This window comes from Acomys russatus, chromosome 19, assembly GCF_903995435.1.
Source record: "Acomys russatus chromosome 19, mAcoRus1.1, whole genome shotgun sequence".
Lineage (NCBI taxonomy): Eukaryota > Metazoa > Chordata > Mammalia > Rodentia > Muridae > Acomys > Acomys russatus.
The window spans coordinates 9,163,550-9,181,250 of NC_067155.1; positions in this window are offsets into that span (position 1 = coordinate 9,163,550).

Below are 17,701 nucleotides of genomic sequence, written 5' to 3' on the forward strand. Positions count from 1 at the left end.
CATGTTAGGTTCAGCAGTTCACATATTAACATGTGACTTTCTCATAAGATGTGTCCTGGGTTTCAATGATTTACTATTGTTTGAATTACACATAATTAACCTGGACATTGGAGGTAAGCTTTATATTGCCATCAGTACTTATTTTCTCTTTTAAGTGCTTTATAATTAATTTCTGGTGTAACATCCACAAGTGCACCACACTGAAGAGGTCTAATTATCAAACTACATCCAGACAAGGGTCTTGCACGTGGACACACTACACGTTTCCAAGTTCCCAGCAACTTGTAAAGGCAGAGACTTACCAGAAAGGAGACTGTCTGGCTACAGAGAAAATAGTGGCACCTAAAATGCTATTGACAATGGATACCACCCAGAAAAGGGAAGTCATCTTCCTTTAAAATGTGACCTCTGATATGTCAACCAAGCTTCAGTGGATGGTGACAAACCCAAGATCATATGGGCCTCAAACACTGTGCTGTATAGGTTTAGAAATAAAAAAGACACAAAGTTTATCAGGTAAAGAAGGATGGTGAATCTAGGGGAATGGGGAAAGTATGAACATGATCAAAACACATTACACAAAGATCTCAAAGGTGAAACATGAGACTAAATAATAGAGAATAGTAACATTTGAGAATAAAAAGGATAAAAGAAAAATAGTGACCATAAGATATTAGGAAAATAATATGTAAGTTTTCCTTTGTCATCACACTCACCTGTAATTGCAGTTACATATGTTTGTGTGTACATACATGTGCTTATTCTTGCTTTTAAGTGTTTCCAAAGTAACTTCCAAATATTTTAATTTGGTGAATATTAATTACAATATAACCCTATCATATTAATTCTCTCTATAAAAAGATAAACTGCAAATTACTTGTGAGTGCATTTTAATGAAATGAAAACATAATAGACATTAAATGGGAATATTGAATAATAGTAGCAATCCGTTTGATCTGTGGAACATAAAATCTAACAAATATACATTTGACAGAAATTGATAGATATAAATATACTGTCAGCCAAGGATTCAATGGGTACAGCACACATAGCACATGGGTTCATAACACAAAGCACGAATGACATATCTGTTTTATTAAAAAGCAATATCTCACCTAAGCATGGTGAGACATGTCTTTAGCTTCAGCATGTGGCAGGCAGACCCAGAGGAACTCCCAATTTTGAGGAGATCCTGGTCTACATAACAAACTAGAGGCACTCAGGGTTATATATGTTGACTCTGTCTAAAAAACAAAACAAAAAATAATGTTTAGGAATATGTGTATCTGTGTCTGGGTGGGGGCTGGAAACAGCAGAATGTGGGTTCTGATGCTTGGGCAGTGTGAGGTTGAAATCACTCAGCTAGTCAAATGCCATTAGCATTGAAATTTGGATATTGCAACATTGGGTTATTTCTTGTTCATCTTGCAGAACCCTGATTATGAAGCCCTCAAAGAAGGATACTAACCTGTCACTATGCCACTCTACATAGCTGTTTTCAATAAAGAAACAAAATAATTCTTATCCGCTTTAAGGTGCTATTGGTAATTTGAGTTGTAAATATGCAGAGGTCACCAAATATCACTCACATTGCTCTTGTAAGTCACTAAATTCTGGAAGAGGTTTTATCAACCCAGTGAACAGAGTCTTAGCTTCCCAAAGAAAAAGAGTCACAGACTGTAATTGCCACCAGATCCCTACGTACTGGGAAAAAACACACTGACACTGCCTTTGCAAACAGCACCAAAGTGGAGGAACCCTGGGTAGCATCTCTCACCTGCAGCTTCTGTCAAACCATGTACAATTCAAGTCTTAAGCTGATCTTCCCCACTCTCAGCATTCAACCTGTGTAGGTGGCTTTATCAGAAAGAGTAGGATCATTTCAGAGACCTGTACTCACTCATCTTCCAGAGACTGCCATGGATGCTGCACACTGGGTACCTAAAGGAAAGTAACTCACATGTGCAAGTAGAGATGCAGCTGTGATGTTGGCTGATGGTTGAGAACTCAGTGGCCAATAGGACCTACCACACTCATAGATATGCAGTTGATGGCAACCCTAAAGATAAAGCCTGAATCTTCTCAGAGTTTATGCCTTGAGGGAATGACAGGATCATGTCACAGGATGTAACAATGAAAATAATGCCAAGGGATGTGACATCACCTGTGAAAAACATTTGTTCCCATTAATTAACAATAACAAACTTTTAAGGAAGTAGTGAGCATCACCTGAGGGGCAGGTTTCGAACTGCGAAATAACTTTTCTCTCCTGTGCTGTCAGAAGGTGAGAGTCCCATTAGGAGAACCAGACACAGATTACATTCTAGGGACTGAGGGCAAAGGTTGTATTTGGAAGTTCACTCTAGCATGGGGATGCACCATTATGAAAATATCTCTTACATTGTAAGAGACTGTGGATGTTTTGCTGCACCTCATAGCCAGAGTTAATAGACCTTGAGTTCATTTAAGATTTAAGACTGCTGCCCTACTGTGCACTTAGCCTGTTTGTTCAATATGACTTCCAGAAGAGCAATGTAACAAACAGGCTTACTTGCCTTGGATTTCTCAAGGATGATTTTCATCCTAAATATGTAGTTTTCCATGACCCTGACAAAAGTGTAATGCAGCTGTGTATGCATGCTAGGTAATCAATGCTGAAAGAGCAAGTGCTTTGGAAGCAACCTTAGGAGACATATTTCCATTATAAATGTTGGGGTGACATGGACATAGGTTGAAATATCTGTGTGCAGTGATGTTTGCTGCACTGTTTGTTATCTTGGGCAGTTGGCGCAGTTGGAGTCAGTGTCTTAAACCTTGTAAAAGTCTTTTAGTAATTTCTGTAAAGTATTCCTCATTCATTCCTGCAGGGGAAGCTGTCATGTTGTTGAATAGATGCATAGAAAAGTCTTTTGTTGAGCACACACAGAGACACAGGCAGGGACAGACAGATGCAGAAGATCATTCATGTAGACACAGATTCAGGCTCATTGAACAGACAGAGAGTGACAGAACACAGACATAGAGAAGAGAAAATTCAAATCTGGAATTGATCTTGGTTAAATACCCAGGAAAATTGATTACTAATTTCTTTTCCTTACTGTGACCCTGACACATTTTGGGTATTTTTTTGTTACTATTAATACATTCAAACCAATGTACTCTTCTTATTTTTATAGGATGTCTTATTAACATTTCACTGACAATTGTTCCATAGATACTTTATAAAATTCTTTTATTACTGGATGTAGTAGCACAATCCCTTAATCTCAGCAATCAGGATGCAGATGCAAGTGGATTTTGAAGTATGTGCCTTGTATTCCTGATCTCTCCAAAACTTTAAACATAAATGGGTGTTGGATTTTACCAAATATTTTTTCTGTATCTAAGGAGTGTTTTTCTTTCAGCTTGTTTATATGGTGGATTACATTAATGGATTTATGTATATTAAACCATCCCTGTATGCCTGGAATGAAGCCTACCTGGTCATGGTGAATGATATCTTTGATGTGTTCTTGGATTTGGTCTGTGAGTATTTTATTGAGTATTTGTGCATCAATGTTTTTAAGAGAAATTGGTCTGAAATTTTTTCTTTGTTGGGTCTTTTTGACATTTAGGTATTAAGATGACTATGGCCTCTTAGAATGAGTTTTGTAATGTTCCATTCATTTCTATCTTTTGAGTAGTTTGAAGAGTATCAGTATTAACTCTTCTTTGAATGTTTGGTAGAACTCTACCCTGAAACCATCTGGCCCTGGGCTATTTTTGATTGGGAGACTATTAATGACTGCTTCTATTTCTGTAGGGGAAATAGGGCTATTTAGTTTGTTTATTTGATCTTGATTCAATTTTGGCAAGTGGATTCGATCAAAAAAATTGTCCATTCCCCATAGGTTTTCAAATTTTGTGGCATATATGCCTTTGAAGTAGGATCTTATGATTCTTTATATTTCTTCAGTATCTGTTGTTATGTCTCCATTTTCATTTCTGCTTTTGTTGATTTGGATAGTGTCTCTCTGCCTTTTAGTTGTTTGGCTAACAGTTTGTCTATCTTGTTGATTTTCTCAAAGAACCAGCTCCTGGTTTTGTTGATTGTTTGAATTGTTCTCTTCATTTCTAATTTATTGTTTTCAGCCCTGAGTTTGATTATTTCCAGATGTCTACTCCTCTTGGGTGTTTCTGCTTCTTTTTTCCCCTATGACTTCCAGATGTTGCTTATATGATATGTTTCCAATTTCTTTATAAAGTCACTTAATGCTATGAATTTTCCTCTTAGCACTGCTTTCAATGAGTCCTACAAATTCGGGTATGTTGTTTCTTCATTCTCATTGAATTTCAGTTTCAGGAATTCCTTCTTTCTTTCTTTCTTTCTTTCTTTCTTTCTTTCTTTCTTTCTTTCTTTCTTCCTTGACGCAGGTGTCATTAAGTAGAGAGTTGTCTAGTTTCCATGTGTGTTTAGTCTTTTTGTTATTTTTGTTGTTGTTGAAGTCCAGCACTCCACCAAGTCCTATCACCACACCTTCCTCCACTCACCCCTCCTTCCCTTATCTTCAGAAAAGGCTCAGCATCCCATAGATATCACTCACCCTTGGCCTATCAAGTTGCAGTAAAATCAGGTGCATCTTCTCCTGTTGATGCTAGATAAGGCAGGCCAGTTATGGGAAAGAGATCCAGAGGAATGCAATGCAATAGGAGACTGCCCCTGTCCCTAGTTAAGGCACCTCATGTGATAACCAGATGCACAATTCTTACACATGTGCAGAGAGCCTGCATCTGTTCTATGCAGGCTTTATGGTTGGCAGCTCAGTCTCTAAGAACCCCCATGGAGCCAGGGGAGTTGACTCTGTAGGTTTTGTTGTGGTGTCATTGACCACTCTTGTTCCTAATTCCATCCTCCTCTTTTTCTATAACATTCCCTAAGTTCCATTTAATGTTCGTCAATGTCCATCTGTTCCTGGGCGAAGGCCCTCTGATCACAGTTATTATAGGATACAGTCTTCAAATATAGCATGATGTTATTAGTATTGTCATGGGTGGGCCTCCTCTAAAGGCATGGGTCTCAAGTTGGGTCGGTAATTGTTTGTCTATTCCCTCAAATTCTGCTCCATGTTTTTTACCACCGTACATCTTATAGGCATGGCGTATTGTGGGTCCACATTTCAAGGTTAGATTATTGTCTCAATCCTTCCAAAGTTAGAGTATGTTTAAAAACATATCTTGGGGCTTTGTAATCACACCACTGAGATGATTGTGTCTCTGCCACACTAGCCATGCTCAAGTCTTTGCGGCATACATTCTGTCTCTAGACAATTTTCAGAATTAAAATGCCACTTTCCCTTTGTTTTTTTGAATTGATTCTTGACTGTGGAAATAATGCTACTCTCCATATCCTACAGTTATAAACATCAAAACCTCAGAGGATAGCAGTTACTCATGAATTACCACTGCTATTTGCCACTTGTACATTTACCTCACAACAATTATATTTTTCATTTTACACTAAATACTAACAGTTTTTTTTAAAAAAGCGAATGTTTATGAGTGAGAACATTGGATTTCAGTGTATATGACCAATGTGACCATGCTGAACCTTTGTGTGTAGATTCTTATGTTTATGAGGAAAAACTACAGTTCTGGCATAGTTACATCACAGATCTAAGCACAGGAGCAGCCTCATATTGTGGTTGATATTTGTCACTGTTTCTTTTCTTTAGCATTGTGCTTTCATCACACTGAATGTAGGTGGATGCCCAAACACCTCAACTCTCAAGCATGTGGTACAGACACTGCTTAGGTATTGTCATACAAGGGGCCCCAAAAGCCACCGCAGATCTTAGAATCGAGCACCTTGTCAATAAGTGTAATTTCTACCATCCTTAGAGATGTGGCAGGGATAGTTCCACTGGCATCAATTACCTAGAATTGTGCCTGTCCACTCCACAAGGAGAGAACTCCAGGTAGGTAGTACTTAATTTAATTTTATTTTTTTTAAAGATTTATTTATTTATTAAGTATACAGTGTTTTGCCTGCATGTGCACCTGCAGGCCGGAATAGGGAACTAGGTCTCATTATAGATGGTTATGAACCACCCTGTGGTTGCTGGGACTTGAACTCAGAACCTTTGGAAGAACAGGTAGTGTTCCTACCCTCTGAGCCATCTCTATAGCCCGGTAGTACTTTAAAAAGCTTCCAAGAATGTTGTTCCTCCATTTCTCCCCTTTATAGAATATGCAGTGTAGATCCTAAAACATGTTGTATTTCTAACGTGTTTGATCATCACATAAAAATGGAGAACCAAAAGTAAAGGACACTTTTGTGACACTATTATGATGAACCTTGTAATGAATTCACAAGCCAGTTACTATCATTGTTCACACCTATTGGATGCTCTCTGTTGTGATCATTGTCTCAGACCGATCCAGTGGGTTTCATATGCCCACACCAGCTGCCATTCCTTCAGCAACCCTAAACCAAATTTATTTCTGTTTTGCTTGTGATTTGTACGTTTTCAACTAAGGAAAGAAAACACATAACCATACATCTGGAGGGAGTTTCGCAAGTGAAATGACTTGGAACTCAGTAAATGAAGCATGAAAAAAAATACTGTATGATTTTCAAGGGACTGTAGACATGCAGGGTTCTGTCATGTGTCTGAATTGATTAATAGATCATTGCCCGTTACTGGGAACATGTGGATGATATTAACTCACAAGACTATTACTGAATTGTAAACTCTACTTTTCATCCAGGATACAAAGAAATCTACTCTGGTTGTTTTCTTAGGTCTAGGGTTATTGGCGTGTATGTTTGTAAGAAGTTATGACCAGTCTTCCACAGGTTTTTAGTGACAGGCACAATCACTTCCTTTATTTCTTCAGAGAGTTGCCAAAATTTGGCATTGTAAACTAGTTTTCCTATACTTCTTGTTCATTTTAATTTTCTTTCCATTTTTAGTTACGGTTTTTAATTAGCTTCAAAGTAGCTGGTGTTTTTTCCTGTTTAGTGTTTGATGGAACCAATCCGTTTTTGTCCATTCTGTCAGCAATAACCCCCACCTTGTGTCTTCAATGCACAAATCTTCTACTCTCTTTAAATATGTATTTCCTTATCTCCACAAGACTCTCTCTTAGAGTCTCTTTGAACCCTCTTATGAGCCCAATTCTAGTTTTGTTGGACCGATGCACACTCATTCCCATGTAATCACACAATCTGAAGATGAAAGGCTTAGTAACGACATCGAGACAGTGTGCACTATTGACTTTTCTGAAGCTGTGTTACTTCACTTATTATCATACTTTCTATGTTTTTTGCTGTAGCCATCACAGAGGGTGTTCTCCTTAGCCACTGCATCCTAAATGGGAGTTTGTAAGTATCCGCTAGTTCCTATGCTTTCAGTTCATCTCCCTACATTGTTTTAATTTCTTTACTTTCCTTGCTTCACTTCCAAAATCTGTCCCACTTTGCGATTGTCCGTGAGACTTTCCTTGCATGGCTGTTGAGCATGTTGTTTGGGTCATCCCGTTTCTGAGTCACAGCTATTACTTCCTGATTCTGCAAGGGGATATCGCTCCTGATTTAACGAAGTTGTTGACAACTTCTCTTTCAGGAGTAATGTGTGGTGTCCTAAGAATTTCTTCTCACTGCACCGCACCAAGGGGCTGCCTTAGGCATGGCCTTCTTTCCTACTTGCTGTACATTCATCTTTCGATTGGTGCATGATTATTCCACACACAGCTTTGATACAGAAGGCCTTGTTCTCCTGGCGTCATCCATCCCCATTTTGTCTTATACTTTTTCTGTCTCTTCCTCCAAGGGATTCCCTAAACTCTGAGCAGAGGGATTTGATTAAGATATCCCACTGGCCAGGCCATATGCCAGAAAATATTTTAACAAAACCAAACATCCCTTCATCATCAATGTCATGAGGTGTCTAGGTTTTCCATTTCCAGGATTGTCTCAGATTGTGTCTTCTTCATTGCTTCTATTTCCATTTTTAGGTCTTTAATCATTTTATTTATTTCCTTCTCCTGTTTGATAGCAGTTTCCTGTCTTTCACAAGTTTCTTTAAGCAATTTGTTCAATTCTTTTATCTCTTTCTTTGTGTATTTCTATTATGTTTTGAGGGATTTATTTTCCTCCTTTAAGGCCTCTATCATTTTCATAACCTCAGATTTTAAATCTTTCTCCTGTGCAATGGGTGTGATAGCATCTCCAGGGCTTGTGGTGGTGGTGGGACGGCTGGTTTCTGGTGGTATCAAATGGTCCAGGGAGATGTTGCTTGTGTTCTTACACTGACGTCATCCCATTGTGATGCTCTTATGTTAGCTGGTTTGGTAGTCTTTGATGTTCACACAGTTTGGGGGCAGGTATAGAGAATAGGCTCCATTCCCATGACCTACGCACTTCTGCTAAGGTCACTGTCTCTGGTGGCTCCATGTTTATGACTCTGCGTGGCCAGGAACCTTTGTCGAATTCACTCTCTCTGTTGGCTCCTTAATTGTGAAACCAGGTAGACTGGGGAGCAAGTAGAACATTATTAGAGCAGAGAGCTGCTCAAATGGGCCTACTTACCTCCAGGGGTCAGAGGGCAATGTGCAACCTCATGCTTTAGCACCCCACATCTCTCTCTGTATCCTGAAGGTCCAAAATTGCCCCTCTGCCTAGTATGCTATGTCTAGTCCTTGGAGCCCATACCCATGCTTACAGGGACCCAGGGACTTTTATGTGGATTAGACAGGTGGCCTGAGGCCAGACCTGCCCTTGCTCCACACAGTTTGCACCCATCACACCTAGGGATCAACAAACATGAGGACATGTTACTTTAGCCATTTAATATTTGAGAAATGTTCTGAATAATCTACACTGCAGCAAAGAAAGCATCTTCAAAAATAGTGAGGAAAGTGAATTTTCACATACAGAAGAGTGAAACGAGGCCTGCATTTATCACTTTGCACAAACACTAACTCTAAACATCAAAGATCTAAACCTGAAACCTGAAACACTGAAACTGACAGAATAAAATATGAAAAGTGTCCTACATGACATAGATATATGAATGGCTGTTTTGATCAGAAATCTCTTTGCTCAAGAATTGAGAACAATTTTGTATCATATTGGTTAGATTTTTTCTTTCATACGTTTTATGTATACAGACTTTCTCTCCATCTCTTCCTATATGATTACACACATACATATATGATTATATATATATATATATATATATATATATATATATATATATATATATATATATACAGACATACGTATACAGGTAATTAGTTGGTTTACTGTCTGCACTGTAGCTGTCCTGATACCTTCATAAACCAAAACGTTCTTCATAAATGGTTTTTCTTTTTTTAAATTAATTTATTCTTGTTACATCTCAATGGTTATCCCATCCCTTGTATCCTCCCATTCTTCCCTCCCTCCCATTTTCCCATTATTCCCCTCCCCTATGACTGTTCCTGAGGGGGATTACGTCCCCCTGTATATGCTCATAGGGTATCAAGTCTCTTCTTGTTAACCTGATATCCTTCCTCTGAGTGCCACCAGGTCTCCCCCTCCAGGGGACATGGTCAAATATTAGGCACCAGAGTACGTGAGAAAGTCATATCCCACTCTCCACTCAACTGTGAAGAATGTTCTGTCCATTGGCTAGATCTGGGTAGGGGTTTAAATTTACCGCCTGTATTGTCCTTGGCTGGTGCCTTAGTTTGAGCGGGACCCCTGGGCCCAAATCTGCCTATCATAATGTTCTACTTGTAGGTTTCTAGGACCCTCTGAATCCTTCTACTTTGCTATTCTCCCATGCTTCTCTCATCTAGAGTCCCAACTGGGAATAGGGCTTCCTCAAGACCCAGCTATTCCACTCCTTGGAATATACCTAGAAGATGCTCCAGCACACAAGAAAATTTGCTCAACCATGTTTATAGCAGCCTTATTCATAATAGCCAGAACATGGAAACAGCCTAAGTGTCCCTCAGTAGAAGAATGGATAAAGAAACTGTGGTACATATACACTATGGAATACTACTCAGCTATTAAAAACAAGGAATTCCTGAAATTTGTGGACAAATGGATTGAACTAGAAATGATCATAATGAGTGAGTTAACCCAGAAGCAGAAAGACTCAAACAGTATATACTCACTTATATCTGCATACTAGCCCAAGGGGCATGTCCCATGAATAGTTTTTCAATTTGGTCATTTGGAGACAAGCACTCCACCAAGAATCTTCAGGATTTTTTTTATGTCAGTACACAATTTCTGAAGTATCTATTTTTACCATAATGTATACTTACAGAGTCTTCATTCTGTCAAGTTCAATAAAACATTGTAATACATAAAAAGGCTTATTTGGTATAAAATAATTTAATAAATCACAACTGGAATTTGTATACTGCAGTAAATCTTAAGCCCGTCAAATCGATGGTTAAGAATATCCATCAAATCTCTGGGATAATTTATTAACAATGATGATTTTGTGTGCAACTCCCTTAGATGTGTGCACATGTGTGGGGTTCCATATTGGCCATATTTCCTCTGAGTGCCTACTGCGTAGAAAAGGGACATAGGTTCTACACTCAAATGAAAATGTTAGGAAGATGCAGCGAGGGAACATCAATATAAAATTTTACTTGTTATGACACTATGCACCAAGCCTGTACTAAATCAAGCTTAATAAAGTGTCAGGACCATGGAGGGGTTCAGGACTTTCTAGTTCCAGCCGAAGAGCTGATGAACGCAGATGGCTTCTTCAAAAGGAACTGCCAAAATTCTTTAAGAAATTTGACCTGTAAGAAGTTACCAATTCCTTGATGCTCCTAAAATGGGCACATTATCAATGAGAAGAACCAAGGTTTTGTTTTTGTTTGCACCATGTAAATGTAAATTTTATTGTTCTGATTTCATTTGCTGTCTCAGGAGCTTACTTCATCTGCCTGTTAATCTAGGTCTATTCCTAGAAGCTTCTACCCTCTGTACAAACTAATGTAAGCTTAGAACGTTTTTTGCCCTTTGAGACTTACTCCTGAATATGCTCACCCTTTCTAGCTCTTACTTAACTCTGGATTTCTGATTGAACTTAGCTGTTCTTGTTTAAACTCCATTCCACAATGACTGATATAAACTGGCATCCTTCAGCTTCTGACTGAATTGCTCTGCTTGACCCAAATCTAAGTTGAGCTATCTTTTAAAATCTCTTGGCTCCTCATTCTCTGGCTCATCCTGTGTTCACGTCTGTGTAGATTGTTCTATTTTCAAATTGTCTCTGAAAAATTCTCCCAGGAAAACTGCCTATTCTTCAAGTTGACTGATTCAGACTCACTTTTCTCAGCTGCTGACTGAATTGCCCTTCTTGACCTCAAAAGTAACTCTAGCAATGTATTCTAATCTTCTGGCTCCCTCACATTCTCTGCCTTGTTCTGTTTTTAGCTCTGTCTAACCTGTCTCTGTATCTGTCTCTCTGTCTCTGTCTCTCTGTGTCTGTGTCTCTGTGTATGTCTCTGTTTGTCTGTCTGTCTGTCTCTCTCAAACCTGTCTCTGTACCAACTGTCCTGGTAAAACTCTCCCCCCTGTCTCTCTGCCTCTGCCTGGATCACTCTTCAGTGGCTTATGTTTCCCCATCTGTTCTCCTGATATTTGGATGTATTATAGTTGGTCAAATCTTTCTGTGATTCATCTCTTTGCCTCTTAATTATCACTTTCAAACATGAGTGCTTCCAACTACAAACTAAGTTTCCATCATTGTTTCATATTAAAGGTTTGTACTAAGGGTATGTATTTATTCAAGTCAGATCACACAGACCTAGAAGATCTTTGGATGTGATCAGAGTAACCATGTTTCTGGGTTAAAAACTACTCCACAGGAACACATAAAATTAAGAGGTAATAGTAGTGAGAGGGTATACAAATTGTAAAGGAGATAACAAGGGTCTGCAGTTGAGTAAAACAGATATGCTTATATAAAATAAACAAAGAATTTTTTTTACAATGAATGTTATAAATCTTTTTTAAAATGAACTAATTTGATTTTTGTTTAAGAAGTCAGTGGAATCTGGATCCAATGAGATATAAAGACTTCACTTTCTTATGAATCTTACTCCAGTGTTATTACCACTGTTCACGGTTACCTATGAAGTCTTTGGGCATCATGAAAACCCAAATTAATGCCTCTTTAAACTCATTGTCTCTTTGGAGATACTCACAAGAAACTGTGAAAAGTCTCTGTTAATTGGCACCTGGAGAACTTTCCATAAATAATTTTGTCTCCCAAAGCCAGCACTGTCATTTCCACTGCAGGTGAAATGAAAATTGCATTTCTGGGAAGGAGGGGAGGTCACGTTGTCACAGACCTCTCCCTCAGGTCTTGAGCTGAATCTCTTACAGCACTGCTTATTAATGATTCTGGGAGATGCCCAATGAACCCACTGTCCTGAAGAAGGAATCGGGTTAGTACGTGGTTTTTCAGTCTGAGCAACAGAGTCAACGAAGAAGAGAGGCCTGAGTAAGTATTTGGTAGTGAGCTGTTGGTGTAGTAAAACATCTGTGGAATAGATAGAGAAGGCACAGGAACAATTATATAACTAAAAGGTGAGCGAGAAAGGCTGAAGTGTTCTTAAATTTGTGCCAGTTACTGTTTCTTCTTACTGTGATATAATTCACTGAATGGCTGAATGTGGATACAGACTATTGTAGTGAATCAATATGATAAATCACTTTACCTTACATCATACGTAGAGTACCTTTGAAGTATTACTATTATTATTATTGAACTTATCAGGGTTTCATTAACATAGTAGACATTTAAATGGAAATATATTTTTTAATATATTTTATTAATTTATTCATATTACATCTAAATTGTTATCCCATCCCTTGTATCCTCCCATTCCTCCCTCCCTCCCATTTTCCCCTTACTCTTTTCCCCTATGACTGTGACTGAGGGGGACCTTTTCCTCCTGTATATGCTCATAGGATATCAAGAATCTTCTTGGTAGCCTGCTATCCTTTCTCTGAGTGCCATCAGGCCTCCCCATCCAGGGGACGTGGTCAAATATGGGGCAATATAATGAGCACACAATCCAGGGTAGGTGTAGAATGTTATCTGCTTCTGGATTAAAAAAGTATTTTTATTTAGCAGTAAAATTATTATCTGGTTATAGAGGGCAGATGTAACTGATTCTGTATTTCATGGTAATTGGCACAATGAATGGTTTGAAGCCTCTTCCTCTTGAGTTTACAAAGGAATTATGAAAGAGATGTTATAAGTATTGAGCAATGACATGTAGGACCAAATGTGTCCTGACTTATCTCTCCTCGGTTAGTGATACTCTAAAGTTAAGCAGAACTGGACGCCATGCCTTCTCTCAATATTTATCATTGTTGCTACTGTAACAAAGGGCCTTGTGCTTCCCAAGTAAGAATTTTAACATTCAGCTACATTTTTATTCACAGCAGTGCTATATTTAATTGGACAGTGTTTAATGTTTCACATTATTATAATTATGCTTTATTATCACACACACACCACTTCTATTTAAATGCATCATAAATTTAATTACAGTAGATTTATTAATATAAGACTTACGGACTAAGCCAGGTATGTTCGTGCAAATATTTAAATCTAGCATTTGAGAAGCAGAGATAAGCAGATCTCCATGATTTTGAGACCAGCATGATATACATAGTGAGTTCCAACATAGCCAGAGCTCCATAGTGACAACCTGTTTGAAAACAGAAACATTTGACAAATATATGCAGAATTAAAATGAAATTTTATAGTAAATTAATTTTGCTTTTATGCATTTACATGTCAATCACATGTTAATATTCCATATTGCACTTTATCCAGAGTAATAGTGCTAGTAATAAATCTGCAGTTACCACTATAATCTTATTCTCTGCAGTAATACAAAAAATGTACATTTCTGGTGGCATCAAAAACCTGAGGTCCGTTTGATACTTTCAGCATCAAACTGTAAGAGGGGACATTTTTAATATCCCATCAAACTACACTTAGACTACCACACATCATTAAAATCTTGACAGCCTTATTTGTACTTGACATTTTCCTATCATAGGAACATTTATGGTGAAATGAAAGCTTACATTTAGAGTCCTCTATTTATTTATCTATGCTTATTTTGTGTGCCTGAATGCTTTGCCTACACACATGTGTGTACGCTATGAGCATGCACTGCTTGGAGAGGCAAGAAGATGTTGTGAAAAAAAAAAGCCAGAGAACTGTAGTGACAGGGACATGTGAGCCACAGTGTGGGTGCTGGGACCAAACCCAGATCTTCTGGAACAGAAGCAAGTGCTCCTTACAAGTGAGCCATCTCTCCATCCCTGAAAAAAAAAAGGAGAACTTACAACAAAAATCAAACAAACACATACCAAGAATATGAAGAACTGTCAAATGAGAAACACACCTACTTACATAATTAGAGTGTGTTTGGAAATGTTTATCATGGTTTTGTAGTCACAGAAAGAGATGACTGTGTTCAGGATATACTAGCTATGTTCAATTTCTTCCAGTAACTACTCCACCGTAAAACTTTTTTGTTTTGGGTTAAAAGAGTTGCTTATCCTTTGTGTTTCTAGTGTCAGATCATGGATCTGACAGTGTCCAGAACATACACTAAAAAAATTTCTAGAAAGATATCAAACTATCAAAATATAAGGATATCAGTGACTCATAAATTGATACTGCTATTTGCAATATATATATATATATATTTAATTTATAAAAAGCTTATTTGCCATTATGCACTCACTCTTAACAAAATAAAACTAAATGAATGTTTACCACTGAGAATAATAGATTTTACTGGATGTGACAATTATCACCTGTAACTTCGTGAATAGAATACCATGGCTGGAAAGAGACACACAGAGTACCAGAATTGGGCATAGTGACCTCACAGATCTAAACACAGAAGTGTTCTCATACTGTGGTAGTCATTGGTCACTGTTTCCTTTCTTTAACATTACTTCTGATCTCACTACTCTGAACACATCTAGATATCCAAATATCTTATACTCAAGCAAGCGGTAGAGAAACTTCTTATTTATTGTTATTAAAGGAGCCTCAAAGACCACTTTTTTTCATAGGATAAAGCATCTTGTAAATAATCATAATTTTCTCCATCATCCCAGGTGTCTTAGGGTAGATCCACTGGAATCAATTTGCTAGAAATGTGCCAGGCCTCTCTTCAAGCAAAGAACTTGTAGGTAGAACCTGAAATTGTTTCCAGAGATGTTTGGTTTTCACTTGTTACCTGTTGGACAGTGTGTATCCTAATCTGTGTTATAGCTTTTATGGATATGATCATCAGATGAAGCAGGAAAAAAAAAAAGAAAGAAAGAATATGTTTGTGAAACTTCAGAAAATCTTCCTGTGAGGGGGAAATGGCACAGCCATATCCAATGGAAATGGCGAGAGTCATGACTGTTTCACACAGCCCCAGCAAAGCTGAGCTGATGGCTGCAATTGCTATCATTCTGTCTCTAACTTGTGGAGTTTGGACCCTGCATGTTCCATTCTTGCACCCATTCTGCCTTATGATTCATTTTATGATGCTTTTTCCTGAAAAAAAAATTACATCTGAGCCTGATAAGAAAAACTTCAAATTAACTTTATCTGACCACTATTTTAAAGTCTTCTTTGTGCCTTGGAAATATTTAAACACGGACAAGCTCATAGCTAGATGATGCGATTACTCCAAGAACCTTTCTGAGTTTCTACCCCTGAGCAAAATCAAACATAATAATGGGTACAGGGGAAACAGAGACAGCTGACAAACTCTGGCGAAGAGAAAAGGCTTTATATTCAAGGTATCCCCTTAAAATGCCCTTAGAGCTCTCTGAAAATGCACTTTAAAGGCAGAGGGGCATACAGCACATATTCCTGGAAAAATAGAACTCAGTAACTGAGACAGAGTGACTAACGTAAATATTTCTGTGTTTATAGCATAGATGACGAAACACATAGTCAAAAATATTATGTATTTAGTATGTGCTATTTATAAAATGACCAGTCCAGATATTTTCTGTTGATCTGGAGTGCTTGCATAGTGTAAACACTTCCAGTCTAAAAGCAGCCTGTCTTATAATAAATGCATTCACTTTGGAGGAGTCATTCTTTATCTTTAAATTGGATTTATAGGGCTGATAAAAATAAAGTATTTTCAAATTGTGACTAAACTTTTAACCCCAGACATGGTCACAAAAAACCAAACACATCACCTGTACCTTTCGGATACTCTATATTCTGCCATTGTTTCGTGAAATTTGTATGAGCAAAGAAGCAACATTATGTTAGTCAGAGTTGCAAAAGCGCTCTGAGTGGTAATAGTCAGTCAGAGCTGCAGAAATGGTCTGATTGCTAGTCAGACAGAGCCGCAGGAATCCCCTGACCATCGTGTCTGACTCCCTTTCCTCACTGAATCCTTATCAGCTCTACTGGCCACACTGTCAGCAATGAGCAAGCCAGGCTGAGAAGGCCCCCCCCCAACAGTTATCTTTATCTCACATTACTTAGAAGGATTCCAGAACCTTCTTCTACAAGAATAGGATTTGGTGACCCGAGTCCAATTTAATTGCTCTAATGGGCTGTCTATCACACTGCATCATTTTTTTTACTCATCTCCACTCTAGACTAATGCATGTGTGTGTGTGTGTGTGTGTGTGTGTGTGTGTGTGTGTGTGTGTGTTTATTTTTTTGAGACAGTGTTTCTCTGTGTAGCCTTGGCTGTGCTGGACTCCCTTTGTAGACCAGGCTGGCCTCGAACTCACAGCCATCCACCTGACTCTGCCTCCTGAGTGCAGGGATTAAAGGCGTGCGCCACCACGCCCGGCTAATGCATGTTGTTTTAACTCATTGCTAAGTCAGTATCAGTGTTCACAAATATTAGACGACAATGATGGGATCATAGTCTGAAGTGCGATTCCATGAGTTTTACATGCAGACATCAGCTGCCATTTCTCCAACAACTTTAACCAAGCAGACTTTCTTGGTTTGTTTGTGACTTACACAACTCATACATCTCGTGGGAATTTCACAAGTGAAATATTGCTTGGAACCCAGTAGACATACTTAAAAAAAAAAAAAGTAAGATTTTCAAGAGTCTACGTCTATGTAGAATTTTACCATATGTATATTGATTAACTGATCATGGGCTATGAGGGAGCACATGTGTTTGATATGCCAGCTGTTGCTTCCAGGGCTATACTAGTTTATAAGACCTACTTCTCTGCAGTGACAAAAATGATTACTTAGCATATTCTTAGCACTGGCATTCTCGGAAGGGAGGTTTGTATTTGATTTTCCAAAGCAGATGTGATAAGTTTTCTACAGAGCTTGTAGCCACAGTCAGAGATTTGAAGGTATAATGTTATTGGTTTATTTAAAAACATGTGTGAAAGATTGGTATTTTCAATGCTTTTAAAATCCATTTTTCATTTTTTGTTTTTAACTAGCTTTAAAGTGACTTGTTTCTTTAAAGCCTCTTTTTTAAAAATTTATTTATTTTTTACTTAATTAATTTATTTTTTAATATATTTTATTAATTTATTCACATTACATCTCAATTGTTAAAGCTTCTTTTTTAATTTAGTGTTTTGGTTGACCTAATCCTTCTTCTCTTCTCTCTGCTTTTATCCACCTTACCTTTTGTCTGCACATTATTTTTCCTTCTACTC